At 38.1% G+C, this 6,949-nt stretch overlaps 1 non-coding gene across 1 annotated transcript; it reads left to right on the top strand.

Moving 5' to 3' along the window:
• The first annotated feature begins 470 nt into the window (after positions 1-470).
• On the top strand, positions 471-577 carry LOC126008287 (U6 spliceosomal RNA). The gene has a single exon (XR_007495625.1). It is a non-coding gene; the product is annotated as a U6 spliceosomal RNA (small nuclear RNA).
• Positions 578-6,949: the final 6,372 nt, after the last annotated feature.

Below are 6,949 nucleotides of genomic sequence, written 5' to 3'. Positions count from 1 at the left end.
AGCATTAAAGTAATATTTAAACCTATTAAGGTTGGAAAAATATATGATGCATAATCTTTTAAACTATGATCCTGGGGGAACTGAGGAAATAGCTTTAAAAACCTGGAGTACATGCCTAACATGCACAAGTCCCCCAAGTTTGATTCTTAGCACTACATGGTCCCTTTCTGAACATGGTCAGGTGTGACCATGGTGATCCCACACAACTCACAAAAGCTTCTCTCAGTATTGACAAGATTGTTTTATCATACATTTATACATGCATATTTCGTAGACAACAACTACTTCCTCACCAGAATTAATAAAAGATCCTCAATAAGACTAACACAATAAAGGTTGAATTTACCAATTTAATGAATACAAACAACTGAGACCTAGAAAAGTAGATAAAAGAGGTGAATGAACATGCTCTAATAGTCTTGAAGTAAAATTTAAACACAATATGTCAAAGAGATAAAAAAGCGTATGTAGTGCTCGCTTCGGCAGCACATATACTAAAATTGGAACGATACAGAGAAGATTAGCATGGCCCCTGCGCAAGGATGACACGCAAATTCGTGAAGCGTTCCATATTTAAAAAAAAAAAAAAAAAAAAAAGCGTATGTAATGGGGCCGAAGAAGTGGCGCAGAGCGTAAAGCAGCGCTAGCCTAGGACAGACTGCAATTCGATCCTCCAGCGTCCAATATGGTCCCCCAAGCCAGGAACGATTTCTGAGCGCATAGCCAGGAGTAATTCATGAGCGTCACCAGGTGTGCCCCCCCCCCCCAAAAAAAGCATATGTAATAAATATATGTTTGTGGCCAAATCAATGTAATAACAAATTATCGGAATCAGATAAGTCTTGGCCTATGATAATGAAAAAACTATCTAAAAAGACCAACACACTCCACAATTCACTGGCACTAGAGTATACATATACTGCTAATGCAAATATAATAATATATATTAGCACTAGCTGTCTATTTCTCCCAGTACTTGAGTCTCATAATTTTCTATTAAAAAGAGAACTTGTAACAAGAAATGCTCCGTTCATTGATTCCTCTATAATTTCTCGACTCAGAGAACTGCCTACTAGTCTTTGTTAAATGGCATCCTGAATTAGAAATTGTGCTCCACACCTTCTTTGTTGACTAGAAAACCTCCCTTTGTCCCTATTCTCACTAGTTCCCTTTTATCTTTTATTCACTGAAAGTAAGAGTCTTTCCCTTTACCAATCAAAGTTTTGTATGCATAAAACATACAAAGATCAAATAAATGGGCAAGAACGTCCACTCCCTGCATTTCCTCCTCACCTTAACAAGATGATCCTTTTGCCTTTGACTGCTTGTTCTGGTTTCACCATGCGGTTATTATTTTTGCTTCTTTAAAGTTAAATGTAACACATAGCCTCAGAAAGTAGACCGAGTATCACTGAGGACTGCAGTCTAATGCTTTAATTTTTTGATATGATACAGACATTTTATATTGGTCTTTAAGCATCAACTTTAGAAACTCCTTCACAATTACACAATCTGGGCTTCAAATGCTCTCTAAGCAAATTTCTAAGATATAGTCCTTTAAATTATAGTGCCATTCAATGCCTGCCCCCACATGAGTGGCATAACAAGGAGGTGGGTAAGGAGCTGGAGAGATAATACAGCAGTCAGAGCTCTTACCATACACAAAATCTACCTCAGTTCAATTTCTGCAATCCTTTATGGTACCCTAAGCCCTGCCAGGAGTGATCTCTGAGCACTGCCGGGTGTGGGGGAAAGGAAGGAAGGAAGGAAGGAAGGAAGGAAGGAAGGAAGGAAGGAAGGAAGGAAGGAAGGAAGGAAGGAAGGAAGGAAGGAAGGAAGGAAGGAAGGAAGGAAGGAAGGAAGGAAGGAAGGAAGGAAGGAAGGAAAGGAGGGAGGGAGGGAGGGAGGGAGGAAGGAAGGAAGGAAGGAAGGAAGGAAGGAAGGAAGGAAGGAAGGAAGGAAGGAAGGAAGGAAGGAAGGAAGGAAGGAAGGAAGGAAGGAAGGAAGGAAGGAAGGAAGGAAGGAAGGAAGGGAGGGATGATGGAAGGAAGGGAGGGATGATGGAAGGAAGGAAGGAAGGAAGGAAGGAAGGAAGGAAGGAAGGAAGGAAGGAAGGAAGGAAGAGAGGGAGGGAGGAAGGAAGGAAGGAAGGAAGGAAGGAAGGAAGGAAGGAAGGAAGGAAGGAAGGAAGGAAAGAAGGAAGGAAGGAAGGAAGGAAGGAAGGAAGGAAGGAAGGAAGGAAGGAAGGGAGGGAGGGAGGGAGGGAGGGAGGGAGGGAGGAAGGGAGGGAGGAAGGGAGGGAGGAAGGGAGGGAGGGAGGAAGGGAGGGAGGGATGATGGAAGGAAGGAAGGAAAGAAGGAAGGGATGATGGAAGGAAGGGATGATGGAAGGGAGGGAGGAAGGAAGGGAGGGAGGAAGGAAGGAAGGGAGGAAGGAAGGAAGGAAGGAAGGAAGGAAGGAAGGAAGGAAGGAAGGAAGGAAGGAAGGAAGGAAGGGAGGAAGGGAGGGAGGGAGGGAGGGAGGGAGGGAGGGAGGAAGGAAGGAAGGAAGGAAGGAAGGAAGGAAGGAAGGAAGGAAGGAAGGAAGGAAGGAAGGGAGGAAGGGAGGGAGGGAGGGAGGGAGGGAGGGAGGGAGGGAGGAAGGAAGGAAGGAAGGAAGGAAGGAAGGAAGGAAGGAAGGAAGGAAGGAAGGAAGGAAGGAAGGAAGGAAGGAAGGAAGGAAGGAAGGAAGGAAGGGAGGGAGGGAGGGAGGGAAGGAGGGAGGGAGGAAGGAAGGAAGGAAATTTATTCTTTCTACAAACAGAATAATCCCTGGTATTATCATTTTTTATCACAATATAGTGACAAGAAAATCTTCTAGCAAGTATTTAAATGGCAACTATAGCTTTTTCCCTCAGTCAAATGGCAGAACACTAAAAAAGCAATTAAATTAATTTTAATGACATAGCCGTCTTTATTTTTTTATAATCAAGGTGTTCATATCCTAGTTTCCAAATTTATACTTGTTTTCAGAGTTCATGTTTGGAAAATAAAGTTGAAAACCACCCTAATTTTAATATAGAGTAACAGTTTTTCTCCTATTTAAAAAAAAAAAAAGATTAGATGATCTCTGAGGTTATGCAAAACAAGAGGTTTTCAGGTCATTGATGGAAATAAGTATATGAATGCTTTATAAATAAAATCTAAGCTATTAAAAAGTAGAATCTCTATTGATTAAAATGACATTTGAGGGCTTTTATATTTTTAGTATAAAAAATTTAAGTACATAAAGCTACATTTATTGGACTTGCTCAAAATAGAAGAGAATCTCTGACACTCTTCCTGCTGCTTTAGATCTTCTCCTCTTCACTATTTCTTTTTACTATCTCTTCTCATCAAAAGATGTTATGTGGCGTGCAGAGCAGATAAAGAAAAAGAGACAGATCATCTTTTTGCTGTAAACTCAACTGTTTATCAGGATTCCCCTAAAGCTGGCCAGTCTCCAAGTCAAACGTGGTTAACAATCATATCTAAATAAATGATAACTAAACCTCTTAAATATAGAAATAAGAAGTGAAAGACTGGGCCGGGCGGTGGCGCTGGAGGTAAGGTGCCTGCCTTGCCTGCGCTAGCCTAGGACGGACCGCGGTTCGATCCCCCGGTGCCCCATATGGTCCCCCAAGAAGCCAGGAGCAACTTCTGAGCGCATAGCCAGGAGTAACCCCTGAGCGTCACAGGGTGTGGCCCAAAAACCAAAAAAAAAAAAAAAAAAAAAAAAAAAAAAAAAAAAGAAGTGAAAGACTTCGATCAGAGAGAGATAAAGAACAACTTTAAAACTATGTATTTTAGTTATGCAATTAAAAACTATTTAAAATCAAAATAAGAGTTTTCTGTCACCTAATATTATCTATAGAATTAAAATACCAAATCTGGCTACTAATAATAATTTAGTGCATTATTTGTGTTTTAAAATTCCTAAAGCCAGGAGCTGAAAGGGGATCTTGCCTTGCATATGACTAATCATCCAGGTCAGATCCCTGAAACTCACCCCATAGAAATCTCCTATCTCCATCAAAAGTGATTCCTGAGCAAAGAACCAGGAGTAAACCATGAGCATGGCTGGGTATGGCCAAAAACAAAACAGAAGTAAAATAAAATAAAGTACTTAAAGCCAGAAATACTTAAACAGGATGTCTGCATTTTCAAAAGTTCAAATAATATATGCAAATGAGAATTGTTTGTATTTCTTGTCACTTTTTATCATGAGTAGCTAGTTCTTCTGATAAGAATATTATACTATTTGTAATCATCTTTAAATTAATCATATTTATTTTTTACAAGTCACTGACATAAAAATTTTTAAATTTAGGACAAATAACTATTATTTATAAAATATATGCTGCAATCAATACTTGCTTTTAAGAACAGATGGTTTATAAATATAATTCACAATCATAAAAAATAGAGATTTTTAACTACCTCTGTAGATATGCAAAATTTAGTCTTAAATATGAATCACACATAATTGCTTGATTGTTGCAATGAGATGAAAAAAAAAAGAAAAAGGAACAAGGATCCTGCAGGGAACAAGAAGTTTTGAAAGCAATCATGGAGGGAAATAATTGTTACATTTATTATTCTTTCAATTATGGATTATGGAAACAACTATACTACAACTTCTTCAGTTTCAAGACAGTATGTTAATTTATATAATAAGACTCTGAAGAAAGCAACTATCATCAATAGTGTTTGCAAGTTAATTGGCTACCTTTGAAGTTAAAGTGGTCCTTTTACTTTCTAACTTTTATTTCCACAATATTTTAAAACAGATATTTTCCTCAGCTATTTTAACTTCGATTTGTGTTCCTAGATTCTCTGGAGTATAGTGAATAAATTGAGCTGAGCAACAATTTCACAAGAATAATCACAGAATTTCTTAAATGTCTATAAGTTTACAATGTCTAACATATCACATTTTTATAATTGTATTCAGTGCTAAAAATAAATTCTCCTTTAGCCATGAAAGAATTTATTAAATTCTCAAATAAAGTTAGCCTCTAATGTCTGGCACACTTGCCAGAAATAGTATTAAGAATACTATTGCCTGCTTAAAGATTTCTCTAGGAGAAGAGAAATTGCCTTATATAGGTTTTGTTCTGTTGAAGGGTGATGTTCTCCAAGGTATTTAACACTGACATACATCTCAGTTAATGAGGAAGTCAGCTTAAAAAAAAATAGTTTGACCAGGAAAGATAGTACAGGGGTTAAGTCGCTGGCCTTGCACATGGCCTACCTAGGCTTATTGCTAGCGCCTCATATGGTTCCCTAAGCACCACCAGAAGTGATCCCCAAAGCAGAGCCAGAAGTAGCCCCAGAACACTGTCAGATGTTATTCAAAAACCAAAAAAGTAAAATAAATAGGTGGTGATTTTATTGCCCTGACTTAAGCAACCAAAAAGGTAGGGAAAATCAATATAACCCCAAAAAGGGGGTGGGGTGAGGAGGAGGTGGCAAAGAATAAAGACAAGATAATGAAAATAAGCCCCTCATGTTTAAAAGGTGAGAACAAGAATTAATACAACCTAATAATCTTGGCAGGTAAAATTGGGAGAGGGAATCATTCATTTCAGGTTAATTTCAATGATCGGTCCCTTTTGATTTTCCTTGAGTGAGGTCTCAGTTATAATGTGACAACATCCTTTCTCTAATTTTATGCCACAGAAAAGAAGTGTTTATTTGATGTCTGTTAAGTGTCACTTGATGGATAATACAATACAGAAGGTGTAAAAGAGAGTCTATTATTAGAGACAACAATATTTGAAGCACAATACACTGATTCACAAAGTGAAATTTCCCACAGTGACATTAACTTGTGTAATTTGTGTTTTGATTGGCTTCACTAAGACTATATTTTTTCCTGAATGATCTGAACTTACATAAAACCAATCGGAAGGAAGTAAATGCAGTTCTGGGCGATAAGGTCCCAATTCTGGTTCCTATTGCATCAGTTCCTTCAGGGAAATCATCTTTCCATTCCTCTGAGAGCAACTGCCCTAACTCCACCAGCTCCGGACAACTTCAGGGATATTAAAGGCATCCCAAAATATCTTACTATCAAAGTCAGCACTGATCATTCCTACTTTTATTGAAATTCCTTCTTCTCAAAGGATTGATTTTTGAATTTAAATACTATTAATATACTAATATTTTACCTGGTGACCTGCTATCAACTTATTATGATTGCAAAACCAACTGTACAATTTCAAAGGCACTTTGTTAGGAACGGCACTAAAAAACCATGCAGCTGGTTTTCAAACAAATATTGTGATAATTCAAAAAATATTGTGAATCTTTCATATTCGATGAATTGTCAGGAATCTCAAGATAAATAGGACAGTTTCTCTGTTTAGAGAGTTAGCTGAATTATAGAGAAGATGAGAATATAAACATTTTATTGCATGTAGTAGATGGGTCTTGATGAGGAATTATCTGATAACAAAGAATAGAAACAGACACGTTAAATAAAATATTACCATGAAGAGTTAAGAATGTTTATAAAGCAATTTCAATTTCAAGAGAAACTCCAAGAGGAACTGACAAATCAGCAAAAACAAAGACAGGTTTTCATTGATTCTGTCTTTCTTAGTATAGCTCTCATATACCCTTTTATCTACAATGTGTTCTATTTTCCTACATAATGAAAACAGGAAACTCCCAAGCAGTGCTCAGGAGGCCTGATGCTCCTTCCAGTCATTTTAAACCAATGAGTCCACTAGTTTGAGGGCCTAAGAATGAAGTGTTGCTTGAGTTCTGGGGTGCTGGGACCAATCTGGTCCATCCCCATGGGGCTAGGGATCTCTAGGCTATACCCAGAGACATTCTTCCTACCTTCCATGAATCAAACCATGCCAACCAACATGAGTAAGACATGCTTCTTTACCTCTCTACTGATTCTGTGGCTCTTCATAGG

The sequence above is a fragment of the Suncus etruscus genome, chromosome 4 (genome assembly GCF_024139225.1).
Source record: "Suncus etruscus isolate mSunEtr1 chromosome 4, mSunEtr1.pri.cur, whole genome shotgun sequence".
Lineage (NCBI taxonomy): Eukaryota > Metazoa > Chordata > Mammalia > Eulipotyphla > Soricidae > Suncus > Suncus etruscus.
The sequence above is the reverse complement of the archived record's forward strand: the minus strand, read 5'-3'. Positions and strand labels throughout refer to the sequence as shown.